The 17,853-nt window shown below is 47.0% G+C and overlaps 1 long non-coding RNA gene across 1 annotated transcript; it reads right to left on the reverse strand.

Annotated features, from left to right (window-relative positions):
- Positions 1–5,533: 5,533 nt before the first annotated feature.
- LOC109320940 lies at positions 5,534–9,145 on the reverse strand. Its single transcript, XR_002103893.1, has 4 exons — positions 8,907–9,145; positions 8,476–8,597; positions 7,016–7,130; positions 5,534–6,663 (listed from the first exon to the last, which is right to left on the reverse strand). It is a non-coding gene; the product is annotated as an uncharacterized LOC109320940 (long non-coding RNA).
- Positions 9,146–17,853: the final 8,708 nt, after the last annotated feature.

A 17,853-nucleotide genomic window follows, 5' to 3' on the forward strand; every position in this document is an offset into this window, starting at 1 on the left:
CAGCCCCATGTGTAAACCAGTAAAGCCCAGAAACATGGTTTCTACCCACAGGAGAACATAGGCACAGCTATGTCTCAATCATCCCTGACTGATGCCTGTCCAACCTCTTCTTAAACATCTCCAAGGATGGAAAGTCCATATCTTCCCTGGGCAGTCTATTCCACTGCTTCACTGTTTTAACAGTGAAGAGGTTTTTCCTGGTATCCAATCCCAACCTACTTTGCTGCAACTTCAAGCCATTAGTACTCGTCCTCCTCTCTGCAGCAAGACAAAAAAGATGTTTTCCCTCTTCTTTATGGCAGCCCTTCAGGTATTTGAAGACTGTTATCATGTCCCCTCTTAAGCATCTTTTCTGCAAGCTGAACATACCTATTTCCTTCAACCTCTCCTCATATGACCTGCCTTCCAAGCCTTTTGTCATCCACCTCTGGGTCCCCTCTAACTTCTCCATGTCCTTTTTAAAATGTGGAGCCAAAAATTGCACACAATACTCTAGATGAGGCCCAACCAGCATTGAGTAGAGAGGCACCATTACCTCCCATATCTTGCACCTAATGAATCTATTAATGCATCACAAAACTGCATTCACCCTTTCTGTAGCTAAATCACACTGCAGACTTACATTGAGTCTCTGACCTACCAAGACTACCTGATTCTTCTCTGCAATGCTGCCATCTAGCCAGAAGGCATCCATCTGTAATTGTGGTTTTGATTATTCTTTGTGAGGTGTAACACCTTGCATTTGTCAGCAATGAACTTCTTAGCTCCAGACAAGCTTTTCCATCTGTCAAGATCTTTCTGAATCTCACTCTTGTCTTCTGATGTGTTTACAATCATTCTCAGTTTCTGAGTAATAGATCCTAGTCTGTAACCTAAATAAGAGTTTGGAAAAGCTGTTCCCTGAACACATACCACACTTTTCCCTGTTTTTCTACTTCAGACTTTAGAAGTGGGTGAATAGGTAACCAGCACTAATCAACAACATGACTGGGAACAAAATAAACAGGGTTCTAATAGAGGCTAATATGTGTTTAGGTGCAGGGTACAAAATAGCCCTTTCTAATAGTTAGGCAAGATGGCAAGATATATGGTAAACTGAAGTAGGGTAGTTTATTGCCAAATTGCACAGGTAATGTTAAATTTAACAAAGCTGTCCTAAAGTGACAATGGTGTTTGTTTTATACACGAAACAAGAGCTTTTTCTGCATTAAAAAGCATTAGGGAATGCTTCTAATGTCAGAATGATTTATTTAATTACAATACTCTCTAGAGACCCACTGTTATCAGAAAGGGCAAATGGACTGAGCTGGATGTCATTGGCAACCAGTTAACCTGTCAGCCTAAGGAACAACAGCAGGATCCTTAAAAAAGGCCAATCAGGAGGAGCTCCAGGAGGAGGTCTCTTGTGACTCTCCTGGTTTTATGCACATTCCAGTTATGAGAAGAGAAGAAAGGAATCATAGAAAATTAGGGTTGGAAGGGACCTCCGGAGATCACCTAGTCCCAACACCCTGCTCAAAGGAGGACCAGCCCCAACTAGATCATTCCAGCCAAAGCTTTGTCGAGCTCGGTTTTGAAGGATGGGGTTTCCACCACCTGTCTGGATAACCTGTTCCAGTGTTTTACTACCCTCCTGGTGAGAAAATTCTTCCTAATATCTAATGCAAACTTTCCTTGCTGCAACTTGAGACAGTTGCTTTTTGTTCTGTCATCTGCCACCACTGACAATAGCATAGCTCCATCCTCTTTCAACCCCCCTTTCAGGTAGTTGAAGACTATTAAGTTACCTCTCAGTCTCCTCTTCTCTAAACTAAATAAGCCCAGTTCCCTCAATCTTTCCTCATAAGTCATGTCTCCCAGCCCCTTCACCATTTTTGTTGCTGTCTGCTGGACTCTCTCCAATTTGTCGACATCCTTTTTGTAGTGGGGGCCCCAAAACTGAACACAGTACTCCAGATGTGGCCTCACCAGTGCTGAATAGAGGGGAATAATCACTTCCCTTGACCTACTGGCAACACATCTACCAATGAAGCCCAGTATGCCATTAGCCTTCTTGGCAACAAGGGCACACTGTTGGCTCATATTCAGGTTATTGTCCACTATAACCTCCAGGTCCTCTTCTGCAGAGCTGCTGCCCAGGCAGTCAGCTCCCAGGCTGTACCGGTGCATGGGACTGTTCCATCCTAAGTGCAGGACTTTGCACTTGTCCTTGTTGAACCTCATGAGATTTCTTTTGGGCCAATCCTCCAATTTGTCTAGGTTACTCTGAATCCTAGCCCTACCCTCCAGCATATCTACTTCTCCCCACAACTTGGTGTCATCTGCAGACTTGCTGAGGGTGCACTCTATGCCATCTTCCTTCTAACTTTTTCCTTACTTTCCTAGAAGTGTGAGATGTAAACACAGCTATGTCCACTGTTAAAAACTGATATCAGCTCTTAGCATGGTAATCCTTGGACTGAGATTAAGACCCAAGCTTTTCTTAAGCAGGCATCATAGTTTGATGCCCTGCATGTACCCTGCTGATTTAATACATCAGACAGATATTGTCTGTTATGCTGAAGTACTTCTGAAGAAGCTGATAGCAATTTTTAACATGAGGGAGGCTATGTTTACAGTCACACTTCTAGGAAAGTGAGGAAGAAGTTAGAAGAAAGGTGGCTAGAGTATAAAGGGATGTGTCTCTGTATGTGTTTTCTGCAGTGCAATGATAATGAGGAGACAGCTATCCCTCCTCCCATATGTCCTGCCATCTAGAAAAAAAGAGGATAAAAAAAAGCAAGGGAGGAAGGGGGAAAGGTTGTGTGGTTAAAGTGGGTGGGGTAAGACTACTGCCCATTATGTCTTATCTTCCCCCACAGAGGCACAAACACTCCTTCAGAGAGGGTCATGCAAAATAGTCTTCAAAGTGATAGCAAAGGAAGCAAGTGAAAAACATCTTATAAAAAAGGACAATGTTTTAAAAAATTCCTTAATTTTTGTTGCCTGACTCATCTAAAATAGACTTTTTGCATTCTACAGCCCTACATAGTGAATATGCGTAGACCAAGTTAGGCAAGTTGTCTCTGAAAAGCAAATTTTGTCTCTTAGCTGCAGGAAATGTCCCCTCCCCTCCCTAATGTAAAGTGCAGAATGACTCAGTATGTGCTGGGCTGTAGTAAAAAAAGGAAGTGTGTAGAGACTTGACAGCGGCAGAACCTGAACTGTACTAAGCACTGGGAAACTCCTGTGGCTGGGTGGGAAAGCTGTGAATAAGTTGTGAGTGGAAGGGCACCTCACCATACATATAGCTGGGGTTTCATTTTATTTTCTCATCTTAAACACATTTTTTTTTTACAGAGAGCAGTAAGAGCACAGTCCACCATAATCTAAAACGGCCCAAGGACCAAAATCGTACCGGTCTAACTCCATTGACTTTGATAAATTTGCATCAAACTTCCAGCCCATGTGAGCTAACTAGCTGAAGTCTCAGTCCTGCAAGCTGCTGAACACTCTCTACTACAGAGTGCTGAATTCAGCGGGAACTGAATGGACACAGCAGCTTGTAGGAGAATCTCAAACACACACAACAAATTGGACAATAGTTTGGTCCCAGGAAAATGTAGAGATAAAGGAGTAAGTTTTAAGGCAGTGATTCTCAACCATGGTGCTGGGGAAGCCTGGGGTGCTACCAGATTCTTTGAAAGGTGCCCCAAAGTGTAAGGCAATAAGCAGATAAACCAGATTCAGGCTTGTCCCTGTCTGGACTGTCTCTCACTTCTATTGTCCAGTTCCTGTGTAAGGAGGTAAGCACTGTAATATATAACCTAGTTTTTGAAATTGGATGTCACACAATTCACAAAAGTTATGGAGGGGTGCCTTGAAACCAAAAAAGAGCTTCCTTTCCTTAAAACAATGGTTCTTGGTATACCAGAACAGTGTTCTAGCCTGAGCAGGCAACATGAAAAAAAGTGAGAACCAAGGAATTATTTATTTATATCCTGCTCAGTCCAAATGAATAAGAGAAGGTAGGGAGCTGTTAAACAGCAGGAGATAGGGGACTATTAAAGAGCAAGATGCTGTTTAGGGCAATATGAGGGCAAAAAATGTGGGAGGGGTGAAGTGAAATAAACCACAAGGTTTACTGGAATAGAACTGCTTGACTGCATCTATTTGTATAATGAATCATGATTATAGAAACAACACATGGAAGGAATTTGCAACTCAAATAACAGAGATGTTTAGTGCTAAATTTCTCTCTCCAAAAAAGGGATGTACATAATTATGACTGGAGAGGGCACAGAAAACAACAAGCTCTTATTTGGCCTCTCATAATAGAATAACAAGGAAACATTTGCGGACATTGAAAAGTAACACATTTAAAATGATAAAAGCACTTTTTATCTAATTCACAATTAAACTATTGCCCTCACTACCATTGCAAGTTCCTGAGTCTTAGCATTAACAAATTTCAAAACTGGACCAGGCACTTATGCAGGTAATGAAAACATTCACAGGCAGATTTGTTACGGGAAAAATGGTTGTACAATTGACTTTTGCTGCTGTTGGAGGCATGATCTAGACCAAATGAACCACTGAACCTATCCAGTATGACAATTCCTATATTGTCCACACTACTATCATAATACTAAGACATACTCTTTGCATGCAGGCCATTGATCTCAAAAAGGGTTTGGAAATCTTAGCGTGAATAAACAGAAGAGTCCTGAGGACTGATGAGGAACATTTTCTATTCTAAGGATTCTGTACCTGAACATTATATAAAAGGCATGAGTATTAAAAGCTAGGTGTGCTGTTTGTCATATGAAGCATCGGGCTTCCTCATGAAAAGGTGCATCTGAACACACAGGAAAAGCTACCAAGCTAGATTTTTGCACAACTCTTTCAAAACAAAATGTATCAGTTTTGGACATGGACCCATTACATTTGTAATTAGTTTTACATCTGTGTGAACAAGGAGCAAACACATAATTCACAAGGCTACACCAGCATAGTTTACTTGAAGGTGGTATATAATTACTCTGGGAAAAATCAAGAGTAAAATGATACTAGTAGCTACAATGTTATAAGCTTTATGTTTGCTATGATCTGTTCGCCTGCCACCTGGTGTCAAGTATCCAGGTTGTAACCATATAGGTCTAAAGCAGTGGTCTCCAAAGTGGGGTGCGCACACCCCAGGGGATGTTCAAGACGATCCATTGGGGTACAGGAAGAAAATATTAGAACTTCTATTTATATGTGTATTTATATATTGGGGGTGCGTGCTCAAAAATGTTTTACTGATAGGGGTGCACGAATATAAATATACATATATTGGGTGTGCATGCTCAAAAATTTTTTACTGATAGGGATCAAAAAAGTTTGGAGACCGCTGGTCTAGAGGAAAAAGCGATCAGGGCTCATGGTAGAGGTGATCTCTTTTATTAGACCAACAAGATTTTTGCAAAAAAATGTCTTTAATTGCAAGCTTTCAGGCACAAACACCCTTTATCAGGCATTTGAAAAAAGATTGTAAAAGTTCTCCTGGGAAGAAATGAAAGTTCATATTTCATAGGATTTCACAGAGGAGTCAATAGATGGAAAACTCCTCTGGGCAGGCAGTTCTTAGCTGGAAGAGTCTCTCAGCGCTCCTGTGAGGCTGTGATGATGCAAATTACCTTTGACAAAGGCAGAAGCAGTATTTCAGGTCTCAGAATGTGAAAGATGTTTTCTGCTTGGGAAATTATGAAGATTTAATTTTTTTAAAATCAGCTAAAATTCAGTATCTTCCATGTGTCAGTTATCCAGGCTGTAGCCGTATTGGCCGTGTCAAGGCACTGTAATACTACTCACTGTGAGCAACTACTCCTGGACATCTTCCTGTCTGTCCAATCCAGCGCCTGGTGTAATTTACATCAGAGCAAGTGTCATGTGTCCAGGCTCTAGCTATTAAAAACTGGCAGGACAAGTGTCATCAAAACATCAGAAAAAACTATACAAGAAGATGTGGGAATAAATATCAGCTAACAGATTAAAGGCAAGAGTCGTACTCATCTTGAAGAAAGGAGATCCTGCTAATCCAACTATGCATAAGTTTGTCATGCCAAAAACAATCATGCCGTAAGTGAATGTGAAAAAGTGAAAACAGCAATTTACAGCATAAGGTCATATAATTCAGTCTGGAGTGAAACAAAATGATATGACAATTCCAAATAAGATTACTGCGACAATAAAAGCTATGTATACAAATGCCTGTGGTTTTGTAAGAATAAATAGAAAATTAAGCAAGTGCTTCAAGATAAAGTTTGATGAAAGAGAAAGAGACATGAAGTATCATAGTTTGTCATCCTGTGGTTAAACGGGACATTATAAGTAAGTTGTAGAACATGACATTGTATCATCAAAATTTATGGTTATATGTCTATTTCAGCACTGGCCAGCATGTTTGAATTAATGCTGATACCCTTTACTACCTTGTAATATCAGTGTGCTTGATGTGGCCTGACATGAAATGTCAAGAAACAAAGCAGTTATAGCTGGAAAAGGGGCAGCAGACAAAGTGTTGACATGCAGCATCTTTGAAGCCATAGAACAAATAGATTTTTGTGTACCTTGGCAGACCAATCAGTGTCGACAGTATCATCAAAAACAAGTTAAAATGGAGATGTGCATTGGCTGTAGGACCTGCACAGAAAATGATGAAATTATGTACCAATAAAAACATTCTGTTTGGTAACAAAATGCATATTTATCAAAACAGTGATAACAGTATTACTCTGTGGACTGGAAATAGCAGCTTTAAATAACATGAACATCAAAAGCCTGGAGGCAGTAGAGATGAGAGCTCTTGGAAAGAAGGCAGGTCTGAAATGGAGTGATTCTGAGACAAATAAAGGATCTGGAAAGAAAGCAGAATGTGAAATAAAGGCATTAGACTGCCTATAATTGAAAAAATTATGGTGGAGGAGACACAGTGGGAGACAAACAGGTGACAGAATGGCAAAGAAAATCATGCACACACAACCTGGAGACTGACCATTGACTGGATGGCTGGATACTATCATGACTGAATTATGCTGAATGGAGGAACAAGCCCTGAAGAGAATGGGTGGCAGGGTTATAGTATTGTTGCCCATATCCATGAAGCTGCTCTGAAATGGAAAAAAGAAAATATAACATGTGACGGGCTAGCTGGCAGTGACCTAGCCTAGGGGTTTTGAAAGGGCAAAAGATGATTGGAGGACTTGGGATTCCCTTTCTGCACCAATCAGGGCCCAGAGACTCAGTCCCCCCCTGTGTCCCGATTAGCCCCTTGGGTCAGCTGGAGGGGGATAAAAGGGGCAGCATGGACTGACTCAGGAGAGAGACCAGTGAGGGACAACAAGGAAGGGGATTCACAGAGCTGGCAAGAACTGAGCCAGTGGGGCAGAAGCACTGCCCTGAAAGAGCAGGGCCTGCAGGCAGCAGCGGGACCCTCAGCAGCACGGCATGCGGCCGGCAGGAGAGGCTCCCCACTGGGCTCCAGGATCCCCCAGGAGAGGCTGCAGCCAGCAGGAGAGGCTCCCCAGCTCCAGGAAGGATCTGAGCAGTGACCTGAGAGGTTCCCAGCTCTCCTTCCAGCTCCTCTAATGAGAGGTCAGGCAGCTTGACATGAGGCCGGGGCACCGGGAAGGTCAAGACTCTTAGCAGCCTGGAGCAGTGCCACCAGTGGTGGCTGTGTGGCAGTGTTCCTGCCTACCACACAGGGGATCTGGTTCAAGTCCCAGTTGAGGTGACTTGGGTGAGTGAAATAACAAGAAGCAAGTCTCCTTGCAGTGGAAAGGGGCCATTGTGTTTCCTTTCTCCAGGTACTGAGGCCCTATATTTCCTTGTCATTTTGCGCCTTTTTATATTTCACCAATCTGTATTGTTTGTTTTGCTGTTTGTGTTTTATATTTTGTTAACCCTTTTTTTTGGTAAGTGATCGTAAGTGTCAAACCTTTGTTGAATCCTGCCCCCTTGGGGCATTGTAGTGTCCACTGTACCCTCTGATTTATGCCTGTTCTGTTCCCAGTATTAAAAGGTATATGGTTAAGTCCTCATTGGTGGTCTGGCTCTGCTCTACAGGGGGAGGACAGTCCCTACACCTCCCACAGCACTTGTGCACCTGCTTTGATCCCTTCAATTGGAGAAGGGATACCTCTTGGAGTACCGCCCGGGTTACAAACATATTAAAGCTTCTGTCTTGGCCAAATTCCAATTCAATTAATTACATTTTTGCCTTCTTAAATTTTTCCTGAAGTTTCAGCTGGACAATAAGTTCTTAAACTGCCCACCCTGTGATGCTGAGTAACACAGCAGCGTGTTGTGAATCTCCTCTATTTGTGGATGATGTGATCCTTGTCTGTGACTTGAATAATAGCTGCTAAGAAGTTTTGGGATCCTTCAGGTTGAAAGCTATTTTGTAAAGTCATAATGTGGGAGAGAAACAAAGAACAAAAACAAAACAAAACATACAAACAAAAACCCCAAGTAGTAGCCTTGCTTTAAAGCATCCCATTCAGTGAAGTATTCTTGATTAAGGTGCTGATAAAATCCCACGTCTGCCTTTTAGCAGATGGAAGATAGGGAAAAAATCACTGCAAAAACAGAGGGGAGAAGAACAGTTAGAAAAAACACACAAGCACTGGATTATGCAACACAGATTATCAACATGATGCATGGCTCTGAAGATAAGAGGAAAGCAAAAAATCAAATGTCTGTACTCTCAGCAAAGAAAAGTTTCATTCAGCTTTCCCATTCACTCCATTTGAGTCCAAACTTGCTTTTGCTTAATCCAATGGCAATTCTCCCTGTCCCAGGGGTACAATCACAGGGGTCCATAGGGGGACCCAGGATGCAGGCTACACACCCACAGAAGAAAGACCCCAAAATCAAGAGTTACTCACCCACTTTAGGAATCCAGATGCAGGACGAACAATGCCAAAGAGAGAAGCCTGCACAGTTCATCAGCTGCACTTATCTACAGCTGGGATTGGCAGGTGATATCACGAGTGATTGCTGGCTGGCTGGAATAAAAGTGGACACAAGCCAGCAGGAGCAGAGAGCGAGAGAAGCAGTGGAGGCTGCAGAGGCTCTCCACACTGGTGGCAGGCAGCGCCAGTGTGCGAAGGAAGACTCCGCCTAGGGAAAAGCATCTCAGGCAGCAGCAATTATACCACTCCTCCATGCTGGTCATGGGCAGCACTAACATGCAGGAGAAAATTCCTCTCTGGGAAGAGTACAGGGGATGACAGAGGCTCTCCCCACCAGACACCCACAGCCCCAGAGCACTGGAGAGGAGCTGATCAGGGAAGGGATAGAGGAAGCCCTCAGGGAAAGTGGAGAGCAGAGCAGCATCAGGAGACACAGGCAGACACAGGCTCTAAGGCCGGATGGGAGCAAAGGCAATTTAGCTTGATCTCCCCTTTTTCTTTAGCTGCCTTCTTTTCTTTGTGTATTCCTGTTTCATATCTTTCTTGCCTGTGCGTATTCCTTTGTGGTTTTCCTATTTTGTCCTTATTTTCTCTTTTATTGGTATAGTGAGGGGATCAGGGTGCCACCCTGATACATGGGCTGACTACGAGAATTAACAAGCAGCTGACAAGCAGTGGGAGAGGCATCCTCAAGGGGTGAACCCACAGCAGACCTGTGACCCAGAGGAAAGAAGAAAAGATTAGGAACTGATACCAAAGGGGCATGAGAAGTAAAGACCATCAGGACCGGAGGGTCAACCGTATTGAAATCAGGTGGCCCATCAGAGGTTGGTGCATGGATGAGGTGTAGGGCAGGTGGAGCCCCAAAAATATCCATCAGGAGGAGTGTTTAATCCTCAGGGACCTCCAACAGGGAACCCCAACACTGAAGGTACATTCAAAGTCATGGCAGGCAAGTTCTGGGGTATTCCCTGGGGTGACTGAGGCCCCTTTCAGAGATTGAATGAAGCCTCACCACACCTACCACCAGGTACCTGCGCCAAGGCAGCACAGGAACGGATATTCAAAGCAAGATGGTCACACTCCCAATGATTACTGTGATGTAGTATCAGACTTTTAGCTTTTAATAATAGTTGAGGGACCTGAATCTCTTCAGCCTCCGCAAGAGAAGGCTGATAAGTGATCTTCTGGCCATCTACAAACTCACTGGGGGGACAGCAGGAAATAGGGGATACGATGTTTACCAGAGCGCCTATTGAGGTAACTAGAAACAATGGCCACAAACTGAAAGACAGCAAATTTAGACTGGACATAAGGAAAAAATTCTTTACAGTGCAGGTTGCCAAAATATGGACTATGCTTCCAAGGGAGGTGATGCTGTACCCTTCCTTGGAGGTATTTAAGAGGAGATTGGACAAAAATCTGGCTGGGGTCATCTGACCCCAACACTCCTTCCTGCCTAGGGCAGGGGGTTGGACTTGATGCTCTAATAGGTCCCTTCTGACCCTAAAATCTATGAAATCTATGAAATATGGACCTGAACAATCTCTTCACCAGGCACTGACATCAGTAGGAGTTGCAGCACTTATCACCAGGATGTTTTTAATCAAATATTTGCAAAATACAGCACCAACATAGAAGACAGAATTCTGAACTAATACTAGTTGGCTTTTGTTCTGCTCAGAGGCCCATGAGAAATTATTTTGATGCTACCAGAGAAGAGAATGTTAAATACTAAGGCCACAGCTAGTAAAGCATTTTGCTGACAAATGTGAAGCTCCCCAGTCCAACTCATGGCATTTCAGAAAGCTGACAGATTTTCGCTATTGAGTCAGAAGGGTGGGGGAAATTAGAGCTCTGCTTTGGAGCTGACCCATCTGAGGAGCAGTGTGTCTGCAGCTTCTCTTGCACTTTGGAGCACCTTCTTCTGAACCATCATATCATGATGGTTAATTTGTTGTGGGATTGGGGACTTTTAAAGTACCCTGCAGCCATGCGCTTCTGTAAGGACATGACTGTAGAGCACTTTCAAGGGGCTGATCACACAACAAATGTAACTTCTGTCTTAGCCTTTAAAGTGCTACAAGTCCCTGAGTGCTTAAAATCCAGTGCTATACAGATACATGGTCCTTCCACCCCAACCTACTGAAGCATTACAAAATGGCCATGAAGACAAACAGCAGTACTGCTCTTCACAATAAGATTCTATGCATGCCTCTTGCCCTATGGTCCCAAGAGGTCCCAAAAACAGCATACAGGAGAGTGCATACAGGAGAGTGCTCATGGACTGTCAACCCTGCTTCCTGCCTCCTGGAGCATACAAACATTTTAGGAAGTGCTTCAAAAAGAAGCAATTCAAAGAGTCCTCATTTTTAGCGGGTATTTTTTAAAGTGCTTTGGCTACTTTTGAAGTGCTACTTTAGCCATGCACATGTGTTCTCCTGCTATTTGGCACTCTTAAAGGTATTTCAAACCATGCTTGTCCAGGACCTAAATCTGGCCTGCTACACTGGTTTCTGTTTTATGAATAATACGAATTTGACTTGATCCTCAGAAGTACGACCTACCCACAACACCTGCTTCAAGTCAGGATGAGGAGTCAATGCTACATAAATATGAAAATCAAGCCAATTTTACATATTTTCAATGGCCAGATATGAAACCCAGCATAGCTAATGAAAGACCCTCTTGACTTTAGTTGGCTTTGAAGCTGAACCATAACACAAACATTTCCCATATTTTAGTAAGCAGGCTACATTAATTGAGACATTTCTACGTAAAGGAAGCAGAAAGGTGGCAACCACTTCAAATGTTTCCAGTTCATTTTCAAACACAAAGCATTTTAATACATAGTATACTATAGTGATATGCCTATTTGTGGTGAAGAATTGAGAAAATCAGTGGGACTACTTGTCCAGTTAGGTGATACTTAATCTAAGGAGTAAGGAGTGCAAAATCTTGGCTTCAGATTGCTAACACAATTTCCCCATGCACACAAAATGCATCTGATTACAACCTATGTGTGTGAGAAGTTACTGAGCCTTCATCACAAGTGGCAAGGAAGGAGCTGTTATCCATTGGATGACATGTGGGGCTGGGATTCAGAAGATATGGAGAGAAATCCTGTCTGTCTCTAAAAGTCAATGGAAGCATCACCATTGATTTAAGTGAGGACAGAATTTAACTCTGGCTCCAGGCTGTCTCTGCCCCTGAGTTGCTGTTTGAATTGGGCAAGACAAACTCTCTGTAAAAGCACTCTATGCTATGTAAGGATAATGTACAACTTTATTCAAACAATGGGCCTTTTTGTATTGTCAAGCGTTTTCAGAATCTAGCCATATTCTCTTTTATAAAATGGCTGATGCAGTAGGTTTCACGTGGATCACTTTGAACAGGAGAAGTCAGCCTGAAAGCCAAAATTTAAAAATGTCTCAATAGCAAAGAAATCATAGAGAAATAGGGTTGAAATGGACCTCCAGAGGTCATCCAGTACAAACCACTACCTGAAGCAGGATCATCCCTATCCAAGCCATCCTATACAATCCATAATTTAAACTCTTTGTAAAACTGCTGTCTATCCTGACATGACACAAGACATAATACCCTAACCTGCTGTGAGGGAGAGAAGGAGCTGGCAGGCTCCGGGGCTCCGTGCCCAGGTGCAAACCCGCTAATCACACGCCCACAGGCCCAAGACGCTGGGCGGGACCTCACCTTTTCAGGTGCACAGAGAAGGGAGGCACTGGCATGGCAAGGGCCGGCATAAAAGAGATGCCGGAGCCGGCCAGAAATGGGGTGGTGGAACCGGAAGAAGGCAGCGGAGAAGCTGAAGCTGGCCGGAGCACATTCCAGCAGATGCGAGCCGTCCTCAAACTCGGCAGGACCCTTTGGAGGAAGGGTAAGCCCCAGCTGGGTTTTTGACCCCGGGCAGCTGACCTCGCAGGGCCATGAACTGTTTGGTGCCTCCCGGGAGTGGCTGGAACCCGGCAGAAGCCGGGTACCGTATAAACTGGAATATAAGGGCAATCACTGTCTGGGAAACCCATAGCTCCTGTAGGAAGGGGCAGAGCCCTAACGAACCCAGAGGATCTCATTGAGAGTTAGAGAAGGGGTTTCAACCCCACGCCATACAGGAGGATATCGGAGGACAGCTGCTGAAGGTCGAAGCAGTCACTTCAATCCAGAGAACTCCTGTCCATAGCATTTGTGTTTACCTTTGCCTTTTCTTTTATGGACGATCTGGGGTGATCTACGGACACGTGGCCTGGCCAGATAGCCGGCCACCTCCCAGTGGAACGGGCGAGGGTGTAGGGGCGGCGGAGCCCTCATTGATGCGGGACCCGCGGGATGCCGAGGAGTCTCATTTTTGGACGACACGCACCAGACCATGTGAACCAATTAATATTACCATCAAAGTCGTGGCAGGAAAGGCAAGCGTGTGTAAAACGCCCAATCCCAGGTGAGCTGCTCCTTGGCAACCGGTAAGCGGCCCTGATGCGGGGAGGCAGTGGAGGCCTTATCCCTGACACTGGTGCATTGGCCGGGAAGTCGGCAGCGGCTTCCCCGACAGTACTAAGTAGTCCAGATGGAGCACCAGCCTGGACTGATGGGGACCTGATGGCCCAGGTGAACCTGATGGCAATGAACCTGATGGCCCAGGTGCTGCAGCAACAGCAGCAACAGGCCATGAGACAGACAAGTATCCAGGAGCATTTGCTCCAGCATCAGGTGTGGGCACAGATGGGGCCCATGGGCTTTCAGGATGCCTAAAATGTCCAAAGAGGACAACCCTGCGGCCTTTCTAGAGACATTTGAAAGGGCGGCCATAGCCGCAGGAATGAAGAAAGCAAAATGGGCGGGTCATCTGGGGGTCCCGTTAATTGGGCAGGCCCAGGTGGCATACAGGGCTATGACCCGAGTGGACACCCTGGACTATGACACGGTCAAGGCAGAAATATTGCGGAGGCTGGACATAACGCCAGAGAGGCACTGCCAGGCCTTCCGAGGAAAGAAACCAAGAGAGGCAAAGGCTCCTCGAGGATTATGGCAGAGCCTTGCAGACCTGATGAATAAGTGGCTCAGACCAGAGTGTAGCAGGGCACTAGGGTGCCTGCTACTGACAGTAGGAATAAGGGCTGCTGAAGCTCCCTAAGGCAGCACAGGTGTTGGTTGCCGGAGCAACCAGGCTGGTCACATGACCAGAAAGGGGCAGGGCTAGGCCTTTATAAACAGCCCAGGCCAAAGCCTAGCGGTAGTTCCCTTCTGGCAGCCTGAGGTGCAGGAGCTCTGCAGAAGAGCCCAGCAGAGCAGAGACGAGCAGTGCAGCCTGAGCACCTAAGGGGCCGCAGCATGGTGAGGGCAGAGAGAATCCTGACGGAGATGCCTTTGCAAGAGGGCCAGTTTGGGCCTGGACCCTTATATTATAGCCGGTAGGCTTATTTTGAGTTAGAGCTGGTTGGCTAGTAGTTTGCTTTGCAGTAGGGCTGTTTGTGTGAATACCGGAGGACTGGGTGAGGCTATAGGGGTGTGAGGAGGCCTCACGGGAGCTCCCCAATAATCTGGGAATTCCTGGTGCCCAGTAAGGGCACAGCAAGCGGTGCCAGGGCAGCACAGTGATTGGCACCCTAGCAGGCACAACGGGTGAGCGCCAGAGAGGCACAGTGTGAGGGGTGTTGAGACCCCAGCCCGTGAGGGCGGTATTTTGCTCAGTAGGGCGTACGACCCAGGAAAGGGATCGGGGGCCAGGTAAGGCTAAGGCCACCTGAGCCCCAACCTTGGGAAGCCCGAGTGCGGCCCCAGAGAGGGCAGGGAAGCGTGGCACAGGCCCCAGAGAGGGCAGGGAAGCGCAGCACAGGCCCCAGAGAGGGCAGGGAAGCGCGGGAAACATGGCACAGGCCCCAGAGAGGGCAGGGAAGTGCAGCACAGGCCCCAGAGAGGGCAGGGAAGCGTGGCACAGGCCCCAGGGAGGGCAGATCAGGACAAGAGGCTCCAGAGTGAGCAATTGGTCTCCTACCGCACAAAGTCCCGGAGAGGGGCAGGCGCGCGAGAGTAAGCCTGGAGGGGGGTGGATGTGCAGATAGGGACCCGACGGAGATGAACGTGGGACTAGGAGCCCGGATAGGGCTGAACGCACGGTTAGAAGCCGTACAGGGCTAAGCGCGTGGGCAGGAGCCCGGGCAGGACTGCATGTACGGTTGACTGGCCGAGAGAGGGGCGCATATATCGGAGAGGACCCAGGAGACGGGTGCTTGTATTGGGAAAAACTCTGCGAGAGAGTTTATAGGAGAGAGGCCCAGGAAGGGTGGGAGGGGAACAGAAGCCCGGGAGGGGTGAGTACACAACACAAGAACGTCCGGTACAGCTGTGAGGCTTGGGGCACGCTAAAGGGGTGGTTGGAGGCACGTGTGGCCCATAAGGCTGGGGCGCACCAGGGCGGTACACCCAGGACAGGGGACGGGAGACACTTGGGCACTGTGTCCAAGAGGACAATTAGGCAGCCTCCCATAGAGAACCATTTAAGATCAAAGACGTGGCGAGCGAGACAGAGGTTGCTGAGTCGCCCTACTTGGCACGTTAGGGGTGCCAGAGGGATCACGGCTGACCCTGTGCCCCGCCCCGTGACACAGAGGCTGTCTCTAAAGAGGAAATATGTGACCAGATCCTCTTAGAGCAATTTACAGCAGATCTGGATGAGGACACGCGGAAGTGGGTGAGGTGCCACTGCCCGACATCGTCTCAGGAGGCCCGGCAGCTGGCTGAGCAGTTCGATATGGCCCAGGGGGATCTGTGCCAAGACAGAGGTACGAGGGGGCAAGATACAATCTGAAGAGGGACAAGGAGAGCAAAGGGAGCCAGAAGAGGAGCCCTTCCCGTCCGACATGCTTCCTATGTGGACGAAAAGGGCGTATCGCCCGGAACTGCTCCCAGGGTTTTTGGTCCAGACCTGCAAAGGACCTAGGATTCCCTGACAATCGTCCAAGGTCGGGGGAAACCCCAGAAGTAGAGTCGATGGAGTGCGGGGTGGGCAACAGCTGGTCCGCTAAGGTTCAACCCTTACCTGAAGTGCGGGCATGGGTTGAAGGCCATCCCATCACAGCAGTCGTGGACACGGGATGTGCCCAGTCACTAGTGCGCCCCTCTTTGGTCAACTGGAAGCAAGCACCACGGTGTGCCGGGGTGCAAATGGTATGCCTCCACAAACAAAAATCTTATTTTGAGAGGCGTTTGCTAGACGTTCAAGTGAAGGGGATCCATAGAAGAAACCCAGTGGGGCTGGACAAAGGGATCCTGTACCCCATGATTTTGGGTCGGGATTGGCCCGAAATATTTGAAGTACTAGCAGCGCTCCATAGGCATGAAAGCCTGAGAGAGGACTGACATCGAGACCCCAGAGGACATGGAAGTGGAGGCCTTGGCTAACAACAGTCAATTCCGCGAGGCCCAAGAGGGTGACGAGGAGCTGTGGCCATTTCGAGAGGCCGACTCAGCGAGAGCCGACCACCAGGTAAACTCCCCCAAACAAGAAAAACAGGTTCCTCGGGTGGAGATAAGGAAGAGGTTGCTATACCAGATCAAGCGGGGTAGGGCTGAGGGAGAGGAGATAGCCCAACTGGTTATACCCCGACCCTATAGACAACCCCTTCTACGCCTAGTGCACAGGAACCCCCTTGGGGGACATCTAGGAAAACACAAAACGGAGGCTTGTCTAGCTAGGTGGTGTTTCTGGCCCCATATGTACGAGGACGTTGAAGAGTACTGTAAAACCTGTGAGCTTTGCCAGAAAGTGAGCACCCATAAGCCCCCTAAGGTGCCCTTACGGCTGATGCCGGTGGTGCGAGAGCCATTCGCTAGGGTGGCCTTACATGTAGTCGGCCCGCTGCCCCAGAGTGTAGTGGGACACCAGTTCGTGCTGGTATTCATAGACTACACGACCCACTTCCCAGAGGCTATTCCACTAAGAGCCGTCACAGGGCCCAAGGCGGCAGAGGAGTTGATGAAGTTGGTTGCCAAGTTTGGAATCCCCAGGGAAATTATCACAGACCAGGGGTCCAATTTTATGTCCTTGGTGCTGGGGGCTATGTGCAAGGTGCTACAGATCTGTCACCTGAAGACGGCAGTGTACCACCCCCAAACAAACGGGTTGGTAGAACATTTTAATGGTACATTAAAAGGGATGTTGCGCCGGTGCACCCAGATCGAACCCAAGAAATGGAACCTAATGGTCCCACCTCTAGTTTGCAATCAGGGATGCCCCGCAGGCCTCCTCGCCCTTCAAACTAACATTCGAGTATCAGCCTCGCAGCCTGTTAGACGTTGTGAGGGAAGGGTGGGAGGCAGACCCAAATTCAGGCAGGGGAGCCTCCGAGTACGTCCAAGATATGCAGGATCGTCTCTGGGTAGTCAGGGCAATGGCCCAAGACAATTTGGAACAAGCCTAAAGCAAGCAGAAAGAAAGGTATGACGCCCATACAAAGGAACGGGAGTTAAAAGTGGGGCAGAAAGTGCTCGTGCTGCTACCCAGCTCAACCAGAAAGTTTTTAACTTGTTGGCAGGGGCCGTTTACTGTTGTTAGGAGAGTAGGCCCCGTTGACTATGAAGTGTTGCACCCGGGGGCAAAAAGGGAGAGACAGATCTATCACATCAACCTCCTTAAGGAGTGGCACGAGCCCGAGGGCATATTAATTTCTCCTGAACCCGAGGCGGACGAATTGGGGTACAAATCAGGGTTAACTCGGAGAACCCCAAGGAGGGAGATCAAGTCCCAGTAGGGAGGCAGTTGAAGGCTACACAATTACGACAATTGCAAGGCCTAGTGGAAGAATTTAAGGACGTCTTCACGGATAAGCCAGGGAGAGCAGCCGGGGTGGAGCACAAAATTATGACCAAGGAGGGTCAGGCAGCACGTGAAAAATGGCACAGA

Source organism: Crocodylus porosus, unplaced genomic scaffold (assembly GCF_001723895.1).
Source record: "Crocodylus porosus isolate Cpor-Errol unplaced genomic scaffold, CroPor_comp1, whole genome shotgun sequence".
Lineage (NCBI taxonomy): Eukaryota > Metazoa > Chordata > Crocodylia > Crocodylidae > Crocodylus > Crocodylus porosus.